The 23,492-nt window shown below is 39.0% G+C and overlaps 1 long non-coding RNA gene across 1 annotated transcript in view; it reads right to left on the bottom strand.

Moving 5' to 3' along the window:
- Window positions 1-23,492, bottom strand: part of LOC110396267 — a 307,183-nt gene that overhangs the window by 169,529 nt on the left and 114,162 nt on the right. Inside the window, exon 5 of the long non-coding RNA XR_002436893.1 lies at window positions 17,021-17,155. This is a non-coding gene — a long non-coding RNA (uncharacterized LOC110396267). The remainder of the gene's footprint in view (window positions 1-17,020; window positions 17,156-23,492) is intronic.

Below are 23,492 nucleotides of genomic sequence, written 5' to 3' on the forward strand. Positions count from 1 at the left end.
GGATTTCCCTTGTTCTCCCTTTGGTCCACTCTCCTTCTTTAACTGAACCAAGAAAGGCTCACTTGAAAAACAGGCAGCTTGCAGTGTAAAGGAACAGTGTATAGCAGAACACTGCTATAGCAGAGTCATGCCAGTCCTTGAGGCCTGACTGATCTCACCCCCCTGCTTCCTGGACAGTGTAACTCCACTAACTTACTCCTGATTTACCATGGTCTAAGACAAAAACAGATCCTATCCTTTCCCTAGCAGAGGAATACTGTAAATAAACTGAGCCCAGAGGAATTCCAGACTGAGTTAGGCTTTGCCTGCAGGTCAAGGAAGGCCAAGGTGGTCTACAAGGTGCAAGACTATAATCATCAGTAAGTAAACCATAACTTTCTGTACCCTTTGCTAAGCCACTATGAGGTGTGCTCAGCAGATGGAATGATGCAGATACACACATCTGGAATGCAGGTGCTCCGCCAGATACTTAGTGGCGTTCCCACAGCTGGATTTCTCTGTAGGCATCCTCCATTATTTATTGCCAAGAAAGAGGTTTGCCCCTAACTGGCATTAACAATAACAATTATCTCCTCCTCTCTACCACTCTAAAGGCTGGAGTCAGTCATACATTACTCTTTTTTTTTTTTTTTAAGTAGACCACCATCCTCCTCATCTGTTTGGCAGATTGCTACACTGAGGTGGTATCAGGGCCACCACCAGCTGAAAACCCTTTCTTGCTTGACAGTTCTTCAGCAAAGTTGTTGGTTTTTTTTTTTTAAACTACTATTATTCCTCAGAAGCTGGTGAAAAATAGAGGAGAGCAGTGACAGCTTCTTGAACCTTCAATTTACTCAGTTTTATTGCAGCTTTCAGAGACTGACCGTCACCTGTGCTAATAAAGGGTCATGTTTTTGCAAAGGAGGAAGGGATTTATGAGAAGACTCTTCAGACAGGATAACTAAATACAGCCACAATAAATGAATACATCTCTTCAGAGATAAGCCCCATTCATTCTTCTGTCTGTTCACTTAGCTTGTCTGAGCTGTGCTAAGCGGCTCTAGTACCCCATCAGCAAAGACATACAGGCCTCATTTGTGTAAGGCAGAAGTTTATGTGCATGCTCTTTCTATTTTAACACCACAAAAAAAGTTACAAGATATCTTTACTCAGTCATGAGGAAAAGGTAGTTAGCGTGTTAAAGTTTGGCACCATGGCAGAGACAATTTGTCTTTCTTCCAAAAAGTAATTGTTACTATAACAGTGAAAAACAGCCTGAGAATACATGTATTAAGAACAAGAAAGTAGGGCCTAAAATACTCCTTTTAACCAAGAAACTTAAACTTCATCTTCTATGTTGACATTTAGCTTCTGAAATACCCAAGCAATTTCACTTTTGAGCACATTGCTCATCCAGCAGTGGATACTGCAGGCATCAGTGAGAGGTTTGGAACTCCTTGATTCTCTTACCAGGATGGTGTAGTGAGATGGAATAGGGGAGGAAGGAAGCTTCTTTATCTTTTGTCATTTCAAAATTATCCCTTGGGGAAAATACAGTCAGATCTGCATTGGTAGATCATAGCTGATCAAGGTGAACTTGGTAACTACATTGCCATTGTAGCTAATGGAAAATAAAAAACATGAGAGATAGAATCAAGTAGTTTGTTCGGGATATGAACAAAAGGATCATTTGCCTCCTGTGACCAACAGATACTGAGGGTCAAAAGCCGTTGATTTTACCACATAGCATTAATTAAGGGATGCTTCACCTATACTATCCCTTGACCCATTCTATTAGTGGAAAGCTTAAGACTTTCATATTCTCTAAGGCCTCTCTTTTCCACGACCTGGACTGAAAGCACATACCATACCACAAACATAAGCTATTTCAGACATTTAGATGCAGTTTTACAATTCCAGACTGTGATCAATTACTGACTATTTGAGATTTACAACAAGTGCTTTTTCCAGAGAACTGAAATCTGGTGGTGACTTCAACTAGGAACTCAACAAAAGCTGAAGATCTAATGTTTAGAGAAGGGTCCCAAGTGGATCCATATTTCCAGATGTAGTGAACTCAGAATTGACAACTTTTGTGTCAGATTTGATCAAATAAACACTCTTAAAGACTGAAACAATTACAGTGGGACTTGTGATATGAAAATCCTACACAAACAGAAAGGTAGGATGTGAATCTCCAGTTACACCACAGATACACTGCTGTATGTTCATATGTAAACATGTATTTTAGCCTCTTCTCCAGATTATTTTTGCCACTGTGGAAATAGTTTAAACTAATCCAATTATACTCTGGAAGAGGAGGCCTAAATCAACAACCACTGTATTTAAGTTAGAAGGATGGATGTCTATACAGTTGAGAACACAACAGTGAGTTCCTTAGGACACATCTACTCACAGAAGGTTACCTGTGTGATTAGGTCCCCAACTTCATCACAACAGCTAGGTACATAGGATGAACACGGACCGAGAATATCCAGATGAGCCACTACATAAGCATATGACTATAGCCATCCAATTTCTTTACACACAGCTAACAGGAATTTAACATAGAGATAAAACCTAAGTTACTTCAGGTCCATGTAGAGGATCATATATCTAATCATGTAATGTGCAACATCACTTCAACAAATTTTTGAGCTAGCAGGAAATAATCCTATGGAGCCAGAAGTGGTGTATCTATACTTCTTTATATCAGTGTGCTATTTCTAGTAAATAGTAAATAGCCATGAAGAGACACAGATCCAAAGCATCATGTTAATGAGAATTTTCCAAAAGACACACGCACAGTGTTTTTTACTGAACTGTGAACCAGCTCACTGGGAACTTCCTGCTTTAACAGCACGAGGATGTAGTCATGCCCTCAGTGAGAATCCCAAAGTTTTCATTACTCAACCAAGTCATATTTAAATATAGCTCCCAATGAGAGCTGCATGAAGAAAATATATGTAAGTCAGACTAAGAAGTTAGGCCTGCAGTCCTCCTAGCAAAACTGCAGGAAGATGGAGAAGGAATTATTTCTCTTTTAGAACAAGTATGTCTTAATCCTTCTGTAGAACTGAGCAAGAATGGCCATAGCTTTCCCAGGGAGAAGAGAGAGCCTGCATTCAAGAATAGTTCACCACCATCTTTCAGAGTTACTAATTTCAGGAGTATAGCATTCCAAAGATTCTTGTAATCAGTGAGTATTACTAATTTTTAGCACTTCAAAATCTCGTCCCTTGCATATTTCAATAACATTGTAAAATTTAATGTTGAGTTAAACCTCATATGACCACAATGAAATTAAGAATTCTTTTCCTCAATTAAAAAATATAAAATGACACAGAAAGAACATCTGGGATTGAGACGCAGCCCGCAGTGTGAGTAAAGAACACTGTTTCCATTGCTTAGGTCAACGCAGGTCTGAACAGAGGCTCACAGTCACATTGAATTGAATTTAAATCTTTTAGCTTCCTGCCTGTATTCTCCTTACCCAGACACCTGGCTGATTAAACATCCAAATAAACAAGCTCCTCACATGATCCTGAATGAGTGATTCTCAGGAATAATATATATTTTCTTCTCACCCTCCACCCTATCCTTTTAAAGCTCTGTAAAGAATTTTTAAGAGAACGTTCTGCAAAAGAGCAAGTAAATTGCCTTGTTTTTCTGAATGGCATCTGTAACTCATCTTGCTAATTCTAAACACAAACAATTTTCTTCACAAATATACTGAAGTGTCCCTTTACTGTGATTGCAATGGTTTTGTATGCTTCCACTATTATATTTCAGCAGTTCTAGGACCAAACCTGTCATGCTGCAAACAGGGCACAACTTGACAGGCAGTGCAGATGTGTTGCAAGTGTTTGGGGTATGACTCTGAAGGTCATATGCAGCTGAATTTCTTGGCTAACTCTCACTCCATCAGAGTTTTATTTTCTATATTTGCAATGCTCTTCAGCACATGTAGGCGATGGACCATGTAAATATCAAGCATTTTTGTAAGAACAGAGCTGGATGTCCTCAATTACAATGCTTTCATCCATGCATTCCTGCTCATTTCTTTGAAACCAAATATATTATTTTTTACAGGTATTTCCAAGCCTGATCCATAATGGGGAATGGAGAGCAGAGCCAGTAAAATTTTTCAGCTGGAAAAATTTCCCATAAAATATCAAGGCTTCCCTGAAAATGAAATTTTTCATAGTTCTCAAGAGTTACATTGGTCAGAGTTGAAGGTCCAGAATTTTCTATTAACTTCACAAACACCCACTTTAGAGTGACTCTACCCAGGCTTTTAAAAATGTCGCAAACACAGTGTGGACATTCACTGTAAAAATTAAATCTAATGGGAAAGGCTATACTTTGTATTGCATCAATAATGTAAAAATTTCCTTTAATTCTTCCTGCTATATTAGAGTCAAATTTTCTAACCCACTACGTATAAAGAAAGCATTCAGAATATTTAAAGGATATTAATTACTCCTTTTACCATACTTCATTAATGAGCACATACGGGTTCTGAATGAATCTAAGGTCTTCATATGTGAAAGACTAACTTTCTAATCCCACAGTACTGCTGCAGAAAGGTCGGAGTTGTAGTAGACGAGGGGGTGCAAAGAGTCTGTCTCACATCTCTGACATACAGAGGATTCCAGACAGTAACTCTGCTACTGAACTTTAAATTGGCTTATATATATATATAATCAACAAAACTTGAGGCTCTGTTTTTTCTTTCTGTAGTACACTGATTTCTCTCTACCATGAGATACTGGATTTTCAAATTTTTCTCCCATGCAAGTGGAGATCAAAGATGTTTAGACATTTCAACACAGGCCTTGAACAGAGATTTCTTCAATGCTTCCTTTCCAACTTCCTGTTGTTCAGGTCTTGTCAGTTTGCAGGTGGATGGGTTGCCCAGCTGTCATTCTGTAGATGGGTTTTGTACAACAACTGAAGTCAAGCTTTTCTTGCCTTCGCTTCTCACTGAATTTTCATGGATGACATGTGCCAAGGCTTGAGAAACAGCAATTCAAAAGAATAAAGTCCTAGTGTGTCTGTCCATCAGCATCTGTGTGGAAGAAGCCAAGACTTCTCTGGGTGCATTCCCAAAACTTCATCAGGCACGATACAAATGTGCACCTTTTTACTGCTTGGCTTATTAGTTCTAAAATATCCAGATTCTTTACCTCATTCTGGCAAAGAAAAGCTGGGAGGAGGGCTTTTAACTGAACATATATTACAAGAACACTACATTTAAGCCTCCTTTATATTGGAATGGGGAACTGATTTGAAATTCTTCAGAGCTATAATGAATAAAAGGTTCACTACAGGACTCATTGCACCACACTCTCTCTACATTCAGCTGGGAGCTTCAGTTTTATTTTATGTTATAATCTTTTTAAATATAGAGCTCACACTCCACACTAGGATCTAATCTGTCTTGCTCTTTCTTTGCTTACCTTTTTAATACTGAAACAAATGCTACGCATTTTTGCTGTAGTTGTTTTCATTTGTTTTTGTTTGAACATTCTCCTTATTACTAGATTGGCTGGGAAAACTGATCTTCCTCATTTTTCTAAAAATTGTTATTTTAATAATATTTCTGTTTAACAGTATGATCTCAAACCAGAGTTTCTTACTGCTTTTTTCCTTTTTTACAAGACTTCTTTTAAACATGTTATTTTAAGAAAATGTAAATCGTTGCTTTTTATTTCAATCTGATATTTGCTAATCCTGAACAAGAAAAAATGTATACTTCGTTCATACTTGTCAAGACTCAGAAGTATTAATCAACATACCTTCTCACTTTCAGCATCCTGTGCTGGTTCTAAAATGTTTAGCACCAGGTAATTCAAAGCTTCCAAGGCCAAAAGGTCAGCCATAATTATTAACAGGTACTCAGGAGTCTACTAGGAATAAGTTAATGTCTTTCATGTGTCTTGAATTCTGGAGAAGATCCCATGCTTTAAGATGAAGTTGAGCTCTTCTATAGTAAGTCTCACAAATTGATGAGTTGTCTTAGGTTTCACAGCTGCGTTCAAACCACGTGCTCCCTAATCTTCACACTATTGGCCTCTTGCCTCTTCCATCCAGTTTGCAGTCCTTCACTTTGTAGGCACATTCCCACACAGCACATATTATTCATTATCCTAGGCCCCTGGTCAGCTGGAATCCATATAGGTGCCTGGCTACAGTTCAATCTTAGATGCTAGAAATAAAATGAACAGAGCCAAAGGCTTGAAGCTGTACCCGTTCTGAGTTTGCTACACCCTGTGCAGACTCTGCAAATTTGTTTTTGACACATCTCTCTGTAGATCTTGACTGAGCAGCTGCTGGATCACATCTATTTGCAATCTCTCTAGATGGCTCCTTTCAGCAGTGACCGTGCTACTTGCCTCATGGGAAGAACCTTGCAGTATCCAATTATAGATACTCAATGGTTGATGCAAGTTTCTTCTCAAACCTATTTACTATTCAAGTCTGGATATTGGGAAGTAGCTGTTATTGCTGTGCCCTCATGATATTAAAGATTTCATTGTACAAGGTGCCAAACAGAGCCATATAAAAATGTGATCACTACTCAGTCTAAGTTAATTTTGAGGTCCAGCATAACTTTAAGGGATATCAGTATGAAGCACAGTATCAGAAAGCATCTTTATGAATCTGGCTTCATTTCCATGTACTTTTTTGGCAAAGTAGAGTTTGGAAGTAGAATTCAGCTGATCATTGGATGTAGATTAAACTGCTTTCCTTCCTAGTCGGTAGGAAAAGTTATGCAGCTGTTTCAAGGGCAGCTGTATAAATTCAAGTAAATCACAGGAAAAGCTTTTTATTTGCTATAATATGGCTTGGGGCAAAATAAGACTGAAGTTATTAAACTGTAACTAAAAGCTAGCCACAGTAAAATATATTGAAGTCAAGATTAAAAGCACATACACAGTATAAGCTCTTAGTGTGGATGGTAGAGCTTAAGAGAAAAAACTAATTCCTCAGTGAAAAACCAAAATTCCTGAAATCTCTGTTCATGTGACCAAACTGGGTTCTGGAATTTGAAAACTGATATTGAATGTCTGCCAACATCATTTCAAAGGCAAGAGCATCAACCCAGTAATTTGCACCTACAAAAACAATAATAATAGCATGTTTTTTCAACCATTACCTTGATAAATTTTTTTAAAGCTTCGGACAGCACCCTTTTTCACTCACAGGGGTTGAACTGTTTAGAAAATCCAACAGTTGGCCAGGATAAACTTTTATCTTCATTTAGCCATTGTTACTTGTATTTTTGTAGCCTGTTGGTAGCAGGAGGTCACACTTCCATTAAGATAAATTCCTTATTAGACCCAACCATGGTCTGAGGTCATTACATATCTCTGCCAGGACAGACTTAGAAGTGACAGTGAATAGGAAGTTTTTGTGTTGTGTTTTCTTGGTTTACAGCAGCTGGAGCCAGACAGCGTTTGGACCAATATCAGCATGGGCTAAAGCAGGCATATCTTTCTAGTTGCTCATCGCACAACAAAGAGTAAATAAACACTGTCCTCCATCCAGACTGAGCTGTCAACCCAATTAGGCATGAGAATGTCCTAACGCACCACATCTCCTGTATCTTCACCTAGAGTTTCTACTGCTCATACACTCGAGGTGATTTCAGACAGACATGGCTGTATTTAAACACGGTTTCACAGCTAGTAGGGGTCAGGTCTGCTGTGTCAACACTAATCCTTCCTGTCTACTATCAGCTAGTTTGACATTTGATTTGTGTCAAGTTTCTGTGTCCACTGGAAGCCAAATATCACAGCTCTGAGATAACACTTTGCCCCACTTTCCTCCAGCCACTGAGCAATTTTGAATTTTCACTACTCAACCGGTGAATCAAGGGGATTGGGAGTTACTGAGGCAAAGATGCATATGCCTGAGAAATTATGCTAGAAAAGACATCATTTGCTTCATAAATCCATTATTTTCAGCTGTAGCTATAAAAGAATTAATCAGAATGCTCTTATGTTCAAAATCCAACCTACAAGATTTAGAAGCCTGATATTTGAACATCTCACTGAAATGCACTCTTTGCTCTTTCCAGTGCAATGGAGTAGGTCTAGTATAACACTGAGGTGTTTACAGATCTTACAATTTGACATTAAAAAAAAAGCCAGCCACTCAAAGTACAGAATATCATAATGTTCATGTCAGACTTGTTCTAAATGAAGCCAAAGGCTCCTCTCACCCCTTCCAACTCTGCTGAATAGTTTGTTATGATTCTGTGATAAAGATCAGTATCTACTGAAAGATAAGTCAGGACCACCACCAATTTGGGCCTTCAAAGCATGCTGAACTGCATTATACCACAGTGTGAAAGGATTTGCCTGTCATGAAGGTGCCAGCTCTTGTCACAAGGCTGTTCCTTGACAGCACTATGCGAGGATTTTCCCATGAGCCCTAATAGCTGTAGGATGAGTCTCTAATTGTATGCTGTACAATAAATGATGTATGTGGTCCATAGTTCTGGCAGTGAATGAGTGAACAGTGATGAACTATGTCACATTTCACCTAAATAAGTTGCCTGACTCACTGGCATGTTTTCTCTACATGTATAATTTTAGGGAGAAAATGTAGCATAGCATCCCTGACAACTAAGACATCCCTTAACAAAAAAGGAAAAAATAAAGAGACAGAGTACATACACATGTCTAGATGCAACTTTATACAGCCTAAGCTATCGCCTAAGGTAAGAATATTGTTCACAGTACAATAACCCCCTTCTGTTTTGGCATATACTATGTATGACACGGCCAAAATTAAAACCAAGACTTTTTCCTCAAGGAAAATATTTTTAAAATTCATATTTGTGTTAAAAAAAAAAAATCAAAACCCTCTAATCTGTGTTATCACAACCATCCACTCAAAAGTAGTTTTGTCTTAGTTCTAAGCATTTGAGCAAAAATAACACTACAATATATATGCACGTGTATTTGACATAGTCACTACGGATACAACTATACAATACATCATTCAAAGTTTAAATATATTAACATTTAATGTTTTCTATTTCTTTTTCATAAATAAGCATCTGGAATAGGAAGCTTTACTTTGAATAATTAATAATATCACCCTGTATCTAAATTTTCTTTGTTATCTGCAGAACTATTATTTAGTCCTCATATCTGCTGGCAAATATGTAGATAAGGGTAATAAAAATGTCCACATCTCTATTTAGGATACTGAATCAAAAGTCAACAGCTGAGGTCAAGCAAGAGGCTTCTAGGATTAGCTTGAAGACAGTGAGAACTAGAGGGAACCTCAAATCTATTACACATCCTTAATGTAGAAGAGGAAATTATCTCTGTCACGTAAGAGACAGAACATGATTCTCTTTTGACATGGTCCCCCTCCACATCCTTATCTCTAAATTGGAGATAAAAGGATTTGCGGGGTGGACTATTAGGAAGATAAAGACTTGGTTGGAAGGCTGTAGACAGAGGGTTGTGGTGAATAGCACTATGTCCAGGTGGAGGACAGTGACGAGTGGTGTCCCCCAGAGGTCTGTCTTGGGACTGGTGCTCTTCAACATCTTCATCAATGATGGGCTCGAGTGCACCCTCAGCAAGTTTGCTGATGACATCAAGCTGAGTGGTGCAGTTGACACATTAGAAGGAAGGGATACCATCCAGAGGGACCTCAACAAACTCGAAAGGTGGGCTCATGTGAACCTAATGAGGTTCAACATCACAAAGTGTAAGGTGTTGCACTTGGGTCAGAGTAATCCCAGATACATATACAAACTGGGAGAATTACTCCTTGAGAGTAGTCCTCCAGGGTAGGACCTGGGAGTCCTGGTAAATGAAAAAGTGAACCTAAGCCAGCAGTGTGCTCTTGCAGCTTGGAAGGCCAGTGGTATCTTGGGCTCCATCAGAGGAGGGGTGGCCAGCAGGGACAGGGTGTTGATTGTCCCTCTCTATTTGGCCCTCATGAGGCCCTGTCTGGAGTAGTGCATCCAGGTCTGGGGCCCCCAGTACAGGAAAGATGTGAAGCTGTTGGACAGGGTCCAGTAGACGGCCACAAAGATGATCAGAGGGCTGGAGCACCTCCCCTACAAAGACAGGCTGAGGGAGCTGGGCTGTGAGAGAAGGCTGTGAGGAGACCTCACTGCAGCCTTCCAGTATTTAAAAGGGGGTTTAAAAAAGGAGAGGAATCAACTTTTTACTCGGGTAGACAGTGATAGGACAAGGGAGAACGGTTTTAAGCTCAAGAAGTGAAGGTTTGGATTGGATGTCAGGGGGAAGTTCTTTACAGGAAGAGTGGTGAGGTGCTGGAACAGGCTGCCCAGAGAGGTTGTGGATATCCATCCCTGGAGGTGTTCAGGACCAGGTTGGATGGGGCCCTGGGCAACCTGGTCTAGTACCAGGAATGGAGGTTTGTGATCCTGCCTGTAGCAGGGTGGTTGGAACTTGATGATTCTCGGGGTCCCTTCCAACCCAAGACATTCTATGATTCTAAGACAAGACACAGAAGAAAACAATAAACAAAGGCAACTGAACAATGCTGTGAAACATGACTCAACTTGTATAAAAGTGCCACAGTTGTTAATGGTTGAAAATGCAAACTTCAACATTATCTCTGGGAAGCACATTTACTATACACATAAACAAGAGTGTTATTGGAATATTTCATACAATGTGCTAACATTGAACAGAGACTTTCAGGTAGACTATGAATCCAATCTGTTTAAGTCATAATTTTTCATTGAAAATATTTTGTCCACTTGATTGTCAATTGCTGATGTTCATTACAGCTGTTAACACACAACAGTGAACACAATTACGTGACCAGAATGGACTTGTCCCTATTCTATAGTGGTTAACAAACGATGTTCCTTGACTCTTTCATGAGCAATTCAGAATTTCTTGGGGTTTTCCATCTGCTTTTAGATCACTCGTTGAACTAAGTCACAGTACAGCCTAGCCAGCCTCTTTTCTCAGACAGGAACTGGAGCACATGGCTTGTGGTTGCAGTAAATTAATAAGAGGGTGAAAAAAGTAAACATAAGGGGCTTTTCACATGTGTTTTGGAACACTGAAAATCTGTCCACCATCTAGTTCATCTGTAGCACACCATTCTTTCGCCAGCCATTCTTGTGTTCACTTGCTATATGATATAACACTATTCCTCCCAACTCCGCAACTTGTATTTTTAAAGAGTTATCTAAATTTCAGAAGGCCAAATACTGATCATGTAAGCTGGTGTCACTCCACTGTAGATTACTAAATCAGCTCCAGAGCTGCTTCTGTAATACAGTTTGCTCCAAAAATAATGCCTCCCATTTATTCCCACAGAAACTACAACAGATACAAAGAGCTCAGTAACACTGTTTGATAGAGAAAGTTCTTATCTACAAAACGCTATTTTTCAGCATAGTCACCACTAATAGCTGACTTGCACAGATGAGCTGATCAAGACACTCATCATTTCATGGTCTGACAGCTGTGCATGGCCATTCAGAATGTCGCTTGTCTTTCACATCAGTGTCACCACTGCTGAAACGCACCACTCACCATCTCACTGTGCTCACATCCACTGTTTGGTCTCCATAAATGTTCAGCAAACGTTGATGAATGTCAATGGGTGCTGTTTTTTCTGCATGGAGGAATTCAGTACCACACTTTTGTTCCATATGCACTTCCACGTCAGACATCATTGTGTCAGACTGCCTCTCTGCTGTCATCTATCACATGGCAATAAAATGTAATGGAATATTGATGGGAAGGTTCAGCCTCTACTGCCATACCACCAACATCCATCTCTGATGTTGTTGGCCAACATAGTAAAATTGGAGGCATTACTTTCAGAGCATCCCTTTACATATTTAAATGTATGATGAATTCCTTACTTGTAATGTATACAGCCTTAAGCTATAATTATTACATCTATTTGTACAGAAATATTTCTACATTCTTCCATTATCCACATTTACACAACTATGTAATAAAAAATGCTCAGGGAGGTACCTTTACCATAGAAAAAATAACTGAATTTCATTACTTTATATACTTTAATTAAGCATATCACAAGCTAGTCACAAAATTCTTACCTATACAGCATTATAAATTCTTAAAATGTATTATTTTTCAAAGTTGAAAGATTCCCACTAAGATCAGGATTTCCTGAAACAAGCTTTATGACAAAAAAAAAAAAAAAAAAAAAAAAAAAAAAAAAGCCAGTGGTGTGTTTTTAAACTATATCCTCCTTGCTATCATTCATCAGTACAAATGCCTTTTTTTCTTTTGCGGTGTGGCTGCAAGTTTCTTCATAATTATCTCTGGAATATCCCTGGAAACCACTTTTCATTCATTTCCTCATGCTCAAGGAGTGTGAGCAGAACTGACAAATTTCAGAAACACTCTAAGAAGAAGCACAGCTCTTCTTCGCTGCTTGGCAAAGGTTGGGTCAGTCTGTGGTTCACATAGTCCAAGAAATCATTCAAAATTACAGTGATTAAGAGTCACATTTCAGCAGATGATATCTACAGGGCTATAAAACTAGTTTTCCCATAGTCCATGAATACAAAACTTAAAACTTAGGGTACTCTCACCATCAGCTTTTCTACAACTGAGCAATGTTTGTAACCAGACAATGGGGCATGTACGGAAGGACGTGACCCTACTTCTTCCTCAGTGTGATTTTCAGTAAGGGAAACTAATCACCATCTGCCTGAAGTTACAAATACACTGGGGATGTCTTATAGCTTCTAAAGAAAGGGCTTTGCTGCAGACCTTTAAAATCTCTCCAGCACTGCCAGCCTCTCGGATGCTCGGGTCTGCGTGTTCTCAGATACCTCCTCTAAGCAAAGTATGAGATCAGGAACCAGGACTCAATCCAAAAGCCCACAGAAACCTATGGAAACTATACCACTCATACACTGCAATTAGCATTGGAAACCAAATCTTCCTCTAAATGCACCTGAAGTATATCCACAGCCAAGTACTTATGTAGCTTAAAACCATAGGTGTGCACTTATTCCTAGGCCATGCATTTAACATAACATCACAAAATCCACTCGTCATCCAAGGCATGACTTAAACAGATGATAATTGTTGGCAGTAAAAGCATGTATTATGGTCATGCCCAAAATTCATGTTTGTTGTGCCAAGGGCTACATATAATTAATATGTGATGTGTCCCGTAGACATCATCGTTCCTCCTTCTCAACTGTTCTTCAGGGTTAGCCACTATGCCATGCCTAAAAATAGTATTTGTTGACAGGTTTATAATGCACAAAGGCTGCTCCAAATCTATACCAGTCATTTACTCTAGTAGAGAATGTACCCAAACTTCTCCAATTACTACAAAATGATTGCTTCATAAACCACAAAAAATCATTTGAAGGAAAACAAATGAAAGAACTTTGTGTTGATAACTTTAAGTTAAGCAATCACTGCATACCTTTAAATGTGCTCCATTAGCTTTTCACATACACCCTCTTCCTCATGTTTTATCAGCAACTCACTTTATGTAGCCACATTGCAGAGTCATTTCTGAGACCAAGAGCTATCTGTGCACACCAGTCCACACGCTTACTATGGTCACAAAAGGAAAAAGAAAACAAAGGCTATGACAGCTAAAAATAATGAAGGCAAAATTGTGATGATAAAAATATGGGGACTTCTAGAAAATTAAGCCATCATGTTTAATTTATTGCTGGGAGCCAAGGGTTGAAAAGCTGCGTAAGAACAACAAGCAGGCATCCATCTCAGCAAGGCTCCAAAAGGAGTCACAGATCTCTTGGTGTAAGGAACTTCCGAGCTTGTCATAACCATGAATGCTAATGTGAGTTTTGTAGTGGTTATTAAGCCTTATGTTTTGAAACTCAAGCCAGACAGTAACTGCAGGGAATCTCCGAGGTGATCTAATAGTGAGAAACAGGTCATCCCCCATTTTGCAATTGGGAACCTCCAGACCTTCTGCTACAGGATTTGGTTATTAGTTAAGTATGACATAGTTCTTCTATCCATAGCACTCTAGGAGGAAAAAAATAAAAGGGTTCTGGGCACATCTGATCTGAGCCTGCAATACGTGTATGGGAACACAGTGATGAGGTGAATTGAATCTCCTTAACCATAAATGTTTCTGTGAAGCACAACTGAATCCATAGAGGCAAAATAATAATAATAATAATAATTTTAAAAAATTGGGGAAGTCTCCTGTAAAAAAAGAACACTTCTTTTGTCTGTTTCAGCATTGGATTTTATTCTGATCAGCACATGCACTTTTAATATCCTCTTTTTAGCTTTATACTTTTCTCTGCAGAAGGGAGCAAAAAAATGAGCAGGAACATATCCACACCTTGTGTTAAAAAAATGATGTGAGAGAGTTATGACCTTAAATTTCAAATTGAGACATTTTTTAAAACTTTCACAGAGAGACTGTTCCTGGCTTCCCTCTTTTGCTCTCTCAAACTTTAACTAAGGGCAGCAATAAAAAGGTGCTAAAGGATAATGAGACATGAATCTTTCACGGGGGCACAAAATAAGGTACTTACAGATACATGCATACCTTCAGTTGTCTCATGAAGGAGGTTGTTAAATTGCTACAGGCTCCAAATTCACTAATTTATGGTAATGGAAAGCTATACAATTTGCTCCTGAAATGCTGTTTGAAGTGATTGATAAAGCTTTAGTCTGTCTGAACACATACAGTAGATAGATTTAGTGTCTGGCTTATCTGTCTGGTCCTGAGTGTTCATCAGTCAACCCAGCTAACAAGATAAAACTCAGGATTGTGGTCAGCAAGTTCATATTCATCTGAAAATATGGGGTCTGCAGTGAGTTTTTTCACACAAAGAGAGCACACTGCGTCTGTTTAATGCTTGCTTACCCCTACTAATGCTCTCCAGCTCAGAAAGGAAAGAACTGCAGACTTAAGAAGAAAACTGACTCTTTGCATTTACTTCCCCCTTCAATTACTTTTTAGCATTACCTGAAGTCACAACTGCTGAAACCCATTAACAAAATCATTTTATGGTGCCAGAAATCTCAATAGCTCATAAAACTGTATTTTGAACCACATTAAATTTTGCACAAATGTGATTTAATGACTTTTAATCAAAATACTGGTGTTTTCTATGTGGTTCTCTGCCTTCCATCTTGGTGCACAAAACACCTTCAAAGTAAAGGCTCCGCTCAGAAAGGTGAACTGAGGAAGGAAGTGTGGGGTGCAGAAGATCTAGGCACCCGTCCTAGCTGGTGTAAAGCAGCACAATGCCACAGCTCTCATATGAAATCCCAGTTACCACAGCTAAAGAGTCTGAAGGAATTCATCTAGAACCAGTGGCTTCACCAGTAATAACATGAACACAATTTCACTAATTTAAAGGAGGTGACTATCAGTATTTTTGTAGGTAAAAAAAAAAAGTAATTAAAGTTGGATTCCGAGGTAAAGAAAATTTAGAGAATGTACTGTGGATCATACTAGGAGTTCAGCACAAGATGAGCCTATTCTGAAAGATCAGCTTCTGCCCTCTACTATTCACAGGGGAAAAAAAAAAAGGGATCAATGAACTCCAAACCCCTTTGCTGTTAATCCGTGCTGAGTTTCAAAAAAGCCTGTGGAAGGACAAGATCTGAAAAGGTATTCGCAATAAAAGAGGCAATGGACACAAAAGTATATGCTACTAATTAAAAACTTAAAATTATATCACAATGACTTTAAATGAGAATGATCTCAGTCTAATCACATAATGCTTTCTTTTGTGCTCTAGGTCACGCCGTCACTCAGATGCAGCATTCAGGAAGCACATTTCATTAGACTAAATAAAGCTTCAATCATGTGTAAAATTTCCAACTTGAATAGGCAGCCATCATATCATTCATCAGTCTAGATGTATTTAATGGGTGTAATTTTTTCCTCATATTTCTGTGTGTTGATTGTTTCATTTCCATTACAGAAATCTATCAAGATTTCTCCTTTTGCTGTTCTTTTGGTCGGGACAAACAACACATTCTAAAATGTACTCCAAATACAATCCTTTTTGCTTGTCAAAATTTGGGTGATTGAGATAAATTTAATCCAAGAGACAGAGGGAAATAACAACACAAAGAAAACACTCCCCTCCTCCCCACCAGGAATCAGATTATATTCCTCATACTTGCATGTCTTGCAGTAAATTAATTATGCTTAACCAAAAACAAATTGAGCAGCCTTGTTCAAACACAGCAGCCCCCTGTGGGTTCTGCCAGTTTCTACAGCTGAATGCAAAAGGATTATTTTAAACATGAGACTTTAAAGCCAAATATAAGCCCTCTGCTATCCCTTCCTCCTTCTCCCTTCTGCATTAATATCTGTGCCTAAGAAGGTAACACAGCAAAACCTTCCAAACTTTTATTTTTTCAGGAATAGGATGAAATAATAATGTGAGGAAGATTTGCAAAATCATCAGGAAGAAAGTGTAGCACACAGAGTAGACTTCCAACATCGAATCTTAGCCTTCTAGCTCAGTTTTAAAAGAGAAAATATTTTCTTCTAAACTGTCAGATTTATGATTCGTATGCATAGTTACCCTGCTTATCTGAGACATAATTATCACATCTTAAGCACAGTTCTAGGCTATGTACTTGCTCAGAGTTTCAGCACCAATAATATAACTGAGTAGAGTTTTTTGCCTGGGATACGCTTCCCCATGCCCCATTTATTCCTTTGTCTGCCTCCATGGAGGACAGAAATGCAAAACATCACATTGGGACCCGACTAGATAGCCATACTAAGCCCCCATCCCTTTGACCAGCCTAAACCTTTCCTGGCTTTACTCCTTTTAACTTCCCTTCTCTTTATGTGTATTTCATCCATCTGTTGTTTTCTCTTGTGACCTGGGCCCCAAACCTGTAATGAGATCTGTTCTGGTGCACCAGGCTCAGCAGCATCAAACAACAACATCCATTTCAGAAAACCATGAGTCTGACTGGGCCCCAAAATGTTGCAGCCTCATTCTTATTGGCAGCACAACCAAGTTAAAAGCTGGATGAAACACAAAGAACCTCACGTTTACCTTTTCTGTTCTCTGAACGTGTTTCAGAATCCTGGATTAAGCAAACAGATGGGATAAGGGATTTATCCATCAAATATTGCAGCTGAAATTGTGGCAGTCTCCCTGCTAGCAATTTGAAGCCCATAGCACAGAGACCTGAAAAAACAAACAGTAAAAATAGTGACTGAACATTTCTTTTTGGTAACAATTTCCAACAGAGACTTGTTATTTTGGCTATCTTGATTATTTTTGAGAGTTGGGATAGCATAGAAGGAGAATAACTGTCAGAGCCATTAAAGACAGCGTAAAGATTCTTTTCTTACAGTGGAGATTAAAAAACATACAGACACATTTAGTGGGGGGAAAATACATCACAGGAAGCTAATTTGGTTGCAAAAGAAGTTGGAAGAAATTCTGGCAAGAATACTTATAACCTGAACTAGGATACAAACTCACTCACTCACTAAAACTTACTCGACAGGGCCACCTAATTATAATTAAGTTAGTTATAATTAGGGCCAGGATAATTAGCTACAGTTCAGATAGCTTTTGTGATAGTACAGCTACTCATCGTTTTGACACATCACCTAATTTTTGTTCAAGCCAATGGCAAGACTCTGGTGGCTTGATGTTGAACTGGAGAACTTTGTTTAACACCCAGAAGAGAAAGTGAAGGAAGAAAAAGTCAGAATCCTTCTCCAGGGAGCAAAGGGAGGCTGGAACTAATTTTCAGCTCTACCAAAAAGGTTTCTGAGTAACCTCCTGCCAACTCTTAATTTTCTCTGGCCAAGAAGCTCAAATATATTTTAAACACCTAATGAACTTTATAGACCAGTGCCTTTGAGCCTTAATTCCCATAAATAAAATGCAATAGTACCTGGGAATCTTTTCAGCACAAGAATTTTTAAATAGTCGTAATAATCACTTTTTTTCTCTTGTGACAAAGTGGGAGTAGGTATGAAACTTTCTTGATCCATAACATAATGCATCACTGTGGACAAGAGTAAGAACTCTTATCAGAGCAATAATGCAGAGGGGATTCGATGAAAACCAATGTCAAGAAAAGATTCTCAAACTTTCATATTTCAGATGCTTTATGTTCTATATAAAGAAAAACAGATAGGAACATGCTCTTTAAAGGGAAGTCCATATCTTTCCCTATAATATGACCATGCTTCAGTTTCATATGCAATTGATGGAACACTGAAAATAGAGATAAACTGTGGCCCGATAGGTACATGGGATTTGTACCAGGTATCTCAGCAGGAGCCCCAAACCATCAAACACTTTGCTTGCCTACATTCCCACATCTTTTGTATTTCTTAAGGCACTAGGAACTTCTCACCCAAAGAGCTCTGTTCTGTAATGAAGACACAGTGGAGGACTTGGGAGTCAGGACCAGGGCACAATCCTGGCATGACGTGGGCTAACCAGAAGAAGCACATGGGACCAGAGAATTTCCCTCTCAAGAGCTGCTCAAAAAGAACTACTTTCCTCCTTAACTCAGTATATATTAATATTTTTTTCTACTGTAATTATGGTTAGATAGCATCCACAAGCTGCAATCACATCTGAGATCTTACTGCTTGTTCCCTTTGGACAGGGAGATATAGGAATTGAATACAGTGCTGTAGATATCCAGTTTGGATGTATCAGATAGATACTAATGTCTTTTTGGGACAATCTTTGCTGAGTACAGCCATTTCCCAAAGGCTAACAAGAACGCCATCATTTACTTCAGCAGGCACAAGATCAAATCCAGCATTATCGTGGATGTATTTCCCAACATGTTCTGCCCGATAAAAATATTTCAGCTCTCAAAGGGGAGTCAGAAATGAGAAAGTCAGCGGAGTTCATAAACACAGTCCAAACATGAGAGAGCTCAGCTTCAGACCCTGCCTCAAATTCTCAGCTCATCTGTTTCTCTCATTATGCCCAGCAGATACAAAACAGTTCTACTCATCATGAAGAGGGTTAATACAAGCTGGAAGTTATTTACAGTTAATAGCAGTGGAAAAATTGCAGAGCAGCTTGGTCTAGTATCTAATAATAAAAAATAGTTTCTTGTAAAGAGACTTAAGGGCAGAGACTCTCCAAGTTCTTCACGTTTTTTACATTTTTTCTTCAAGAAATAGAACAAAATGCCAGTAATCCTAGCATTTGGGGATAAAGTTTTCCATAGCTTTCTGGTGACCTTGACAAAAAGGAAATCAATGACTGGTAATCACAAGCAAAAACATAAGCTGTCACCAGCTCATCAGTGCTGTGGTATTTCCAGGTTTTTGACTAGCATGTTCAGCGAGAAATAATGTTAGTCTATTTTAAGTGTGCAAAGACATTGCTGAGAGTAGTGGCATACTGTTAGATCAACTTTATTTCTTTGAAATCCTGAAAGGTAACTCCCAAAATAAAATTCAGGAAATTATATAGAGGTGTGTATAAGCTAAGACTAATACAGAAAAAAATAAATCCAAATTCCAGCAAGACAATTATTGCAACAAGTCTCAGTGTCATTGAATCCACTAATACTATGCTTAAGTGTCTGAGATAATCTTGTATCATTTAAAACAAAACAAAACAAAAAAAAAACAAAACAAAAAAACAACCACAAAAAAACAGCCTTCAGTTCTCTTGAATTCAAGAAAGCTAAGACAACACTGAAAATCAGGAGATACTTCCTAGGAAGCCTGTTTTAGAAACACATTTCAGCTACCTTCAAAGTTTCAGCTGACAAATTCTTATAAAAGAATCTGAGCCTATGCTCAATGGTCAATCCAGAGAGAGCTATTCACTCCAGTAATGTTAGACACCATATTAAATCAAATCTTCATAAGCATTTATGTGTCTCTTTCCCACTGAAATCAAGAGTTTGTGCTTTTATCTTTTATATCAGTGATTATTTGGGTCAAAGAAAGTCATAAATGTGGGGAAAAAAAGCCTATCTCAAAAGGTCTAGTTTCTAGAAGCACTGTTACCTAACAGCCAACTGTACCACTCTTTGAGATCACTGATCTTTATTTTTGTCAGATTAAAATATTTATGACTTTACCCGGAGGGCAGCAAACTAAACTAAGGCGGGCATCCCTAAACTCGATTGCTGTGGTGTTCCTGGCAGGAGGAGAAACAGAAAAAGTTATTTGACATGACAGCAGTTAGAGCACTGCCACTGAGAACATCGTGGGCAAGTGGTGACTGAAAACATTTCTCCAGCTGAGATCCCAGTCTCTCAATGCACATTTGCACATCACCTTTGTTTAATCAAGACCCCTCAGAACACAACATTTGTGACAGAGAATGAGGCTGTAAGCCACTGACGAAACACAGTTTAGGTCCAAATGACAGTGATGTTTTTGCATGCCTACAAACTTCATCCTGCTCTTAAAATTTCATCACAGAGTCAACATGTCTGCAGTCAATTATACCCAAATGTTGATAACAATGGTATGGAGCTGCCACATCTTGACATTTCCAAAACATCTGGCCATGTAATTAACAAATGGTAGGTTTGTCTTTTTTCCCTCTTGTTCTGATTGTTTTTATTTCTCTTGTTATCAAATAGTTTGGAGGAACTTAGTTTATAAAGAACATCTAGGATAGCCCCTTCTCTGAAAAATTCCCACTGGTCTGACTTCAAGACTAATAAAAATGCTTTATTGTTTCTTCTGTTGATCCTCCTAACTGGTCAGCAAACCCCCAGGGCACAAATAGTGCAACAAATTCAAGTTTGAGTATGTCTCATACACAGTTTTAGTTAGGAAAATGTTTCCTGTTACAAAAGAATAGTCCTGCTGAATAGTTGTTTTATTCATTTATTTCTAAAATACTTTACCTGTTCTTGTCCCTGTTTGCAGGGAGAGCTCACAGAGTAGTGAGTGCAGAATAAAGGAAGGATTCTGTCTCGCTATGGACAGTACTTTACACCACAGGTAGGCCTTCTATCTTCCCTCCAACTTCAAAAGGGGAAGGGAAGCCCTTGTGTTTTTGACACAAGTTCACCAAGTTCAGTGGGAATGCTCCCATTAGTTTCAGGGGGGTTTGGAGCACAATCAGTGCCAACAGGAGAGGGAGAAGGGCACAAAACATGAAAAGGTACTGCTTAAGGATAAGAAAACACCCACTGTGCTTCACTCCACCAAATCAAAATTAAAACTATCATTCTGAAAAAGGCTAAAAGAAATTTTTCTTTTACCTGTGTTCTTATCTGTTATCATATTTTTTAAACTTGCATACAGTGCGCTAAAATTCTTGAGATGTGGGAACACAGCAATAACAATCTTCCTTTCAGGACTGAATAAAATCCTGGCCTGACTGAAGGTAACAGAAACTTTTATTGATTTCTATGAAGTCAGAATTTCAGCCCCTGAGAAGAAACTGCAATTCCAATTTGAAAGCAAAATCTGTCAAGAAAACTGGCACAAAACCATAAATAAACAAAGCACACAAGGGATTTCAAATGAGATTAGAAGCATTGTTTTGACCCTGTGGCTTTCAGAGGGGTGTGAGAAAAACACAGCAACACAGCACAAGAAGCTTTTGCAAACCAGGCAACTGAAACAGACAGTTCAAAAGAACTGGAAAAGAAAGTCAAAATGGAAATGTAGTGAAAGGAAAATACAGCTCCATCTAGGGTGGAAGGAATGAGGACCAATAGTCATCGGGATTCAGCTTTGTTTCTGTGGTAGGTGCTCTGAAATCCATGTTGGAGGAGCAGACAGAAAGGTCATGGAAGTCAGAATTATTATATGAGAAAGGAAGTGAGAAACAATGGGCTTAGAGAAGTCATGACAACTGAAGGATTGGTGGTCTTCAGTGCAAAAGAATGGGTGGCCTTTATTGATGGGCTCTTTCTATGGAGATGAATTACTGTGTGCAATATCTGTACAGACCAGAAGTACTCTGGTGACAGGCTTGCTGAGTTATTTGCTGTGGATAAACTATCTAAGGATTCTTTCCTGATTCTGATTTTGAACAAGTCTAATTACTGTTGCAACATGTATTACAAACCCCAGTCCGACAAAGCATATACATATGGTTCTTAACTACAGCCACATGAGGAGGCTCTCCAGCCTCAGTGGGAGTACAGACAGGCTTAGATTGAGCAGAAGGTTATGCTTCACAAAGAACAAGATCCACCCGACCAAACACCCGAGCAAAGAAGTCACGTGAAAAACATGCAGAGGCAGCAGTTTCACAAGCAATCCTGGGTGTCTACTGTCAATTCTTCTGTACTGCTGGCCACTGCTCTGTGACTTTGTTTCCCTTCCCATTGCATATCCCACTTTATTTACTAAGATTTACAGCTCTTTAGAGCAATGCGGTCTGCTTCTTGCATCTGTACTTCATCTACCACAAAGGAACCTTGATGTGCCATAACCTAATTAACTGGGGGGTTCCCAAACTGCATATTACTCTTTGTGGTTTGTGCTTGATCACTGAATACCTACTCCCTTTACGACTGAGTAGCAAGCAGTGAGTAAGGAAGTGAGAATTGGTGTTACAGATTTTTTTTTCCATGTACTGATAGCATTAATCATGTGAGGACACTCCTCCAGAAGCAATGTGAGCAAATCCTCCTGCATCCATTTTCACAAGAACGACTGAGGCAGGAAACAAGGCTGAAACATTTGCTGAGAAATTCAGAAGTGCAGTTGCAGTAAATGTCCTGCTGCAACTAAGAAACAAGGGAATGGGATAGAAAATACTTGTTTTCTTCAGGTTTAGCTCATGTGATAGAACTGATCATGAGTGGGAAAACATGCCTTGTTCTTCTGTGCAGAACAAAGTCATTCACTGCAACTGAGAAAAAAATAAAACATACAAGGACTGAGAGATTTCTGTTAGAGGAGACATTTTGTAGGACAGAACTGTGGGAATCTGTGGGTGTGGAGTATGCTGAGGTTTGAACTTGGGAACTGTGAATGTAATCTTGACATCCAAAACTAGTAATGTGCAGAAAGAGCCAACACCACAGACCACCTAATCTCTGAAAAGTTTGAGTTTGAGCTGTCGCCTACAGCAACTACAATCCCTCCCCATGCCACAGCATCTCACAGTTCTCAGTCTGACTTATATGCAAAGTCACGATTATCTCTCTCATTATCCATAAGGACCAGTTTTGTTTATTTCTATACCTCCTGCGACTCTGAATCCATGATTAGCAATAAGATCGAGACAAGTGCTTTTTTCCATCCCTTGCTTCCCCCCCCTTTCCCCCCCCGCTTCTTTTTTTGGTCAGGAAATGCCAGCCCTTGTGAGTCTCAGAGAAAATGAATGGGAAACTTGCAAATTCCTGTAAACACCCACAAACTTTCTCATGATCTCTTGTTACTTTTCAATGGACAGTCCTCTGCAACTCCAAGAAGCCTGGGCTGCTGAATACAGCAACCATTGTGCCAGCCTCAGAAATGTGTGCTTGTCTCAGGAGGCACATGCCCACACCACCTGGAGCTGGGCAAACACACAATCGCTTCAGCCCAACAGAGAAACTCTGACT

This window comes from Numida meleagris, chromosome 3, assembly GCF_002078875.1.
Source record: "Numida meleagris isolate 19003 breed g44 Domestic line chromosome 3, NumMel1.0, whole genome shotgun sequence".
Classification (NCBI taxonomy): Eukaryota; Metazoa; Chordata; class Aves; order Galliformes; family Numididae; genus Numida; species Numida meleagris.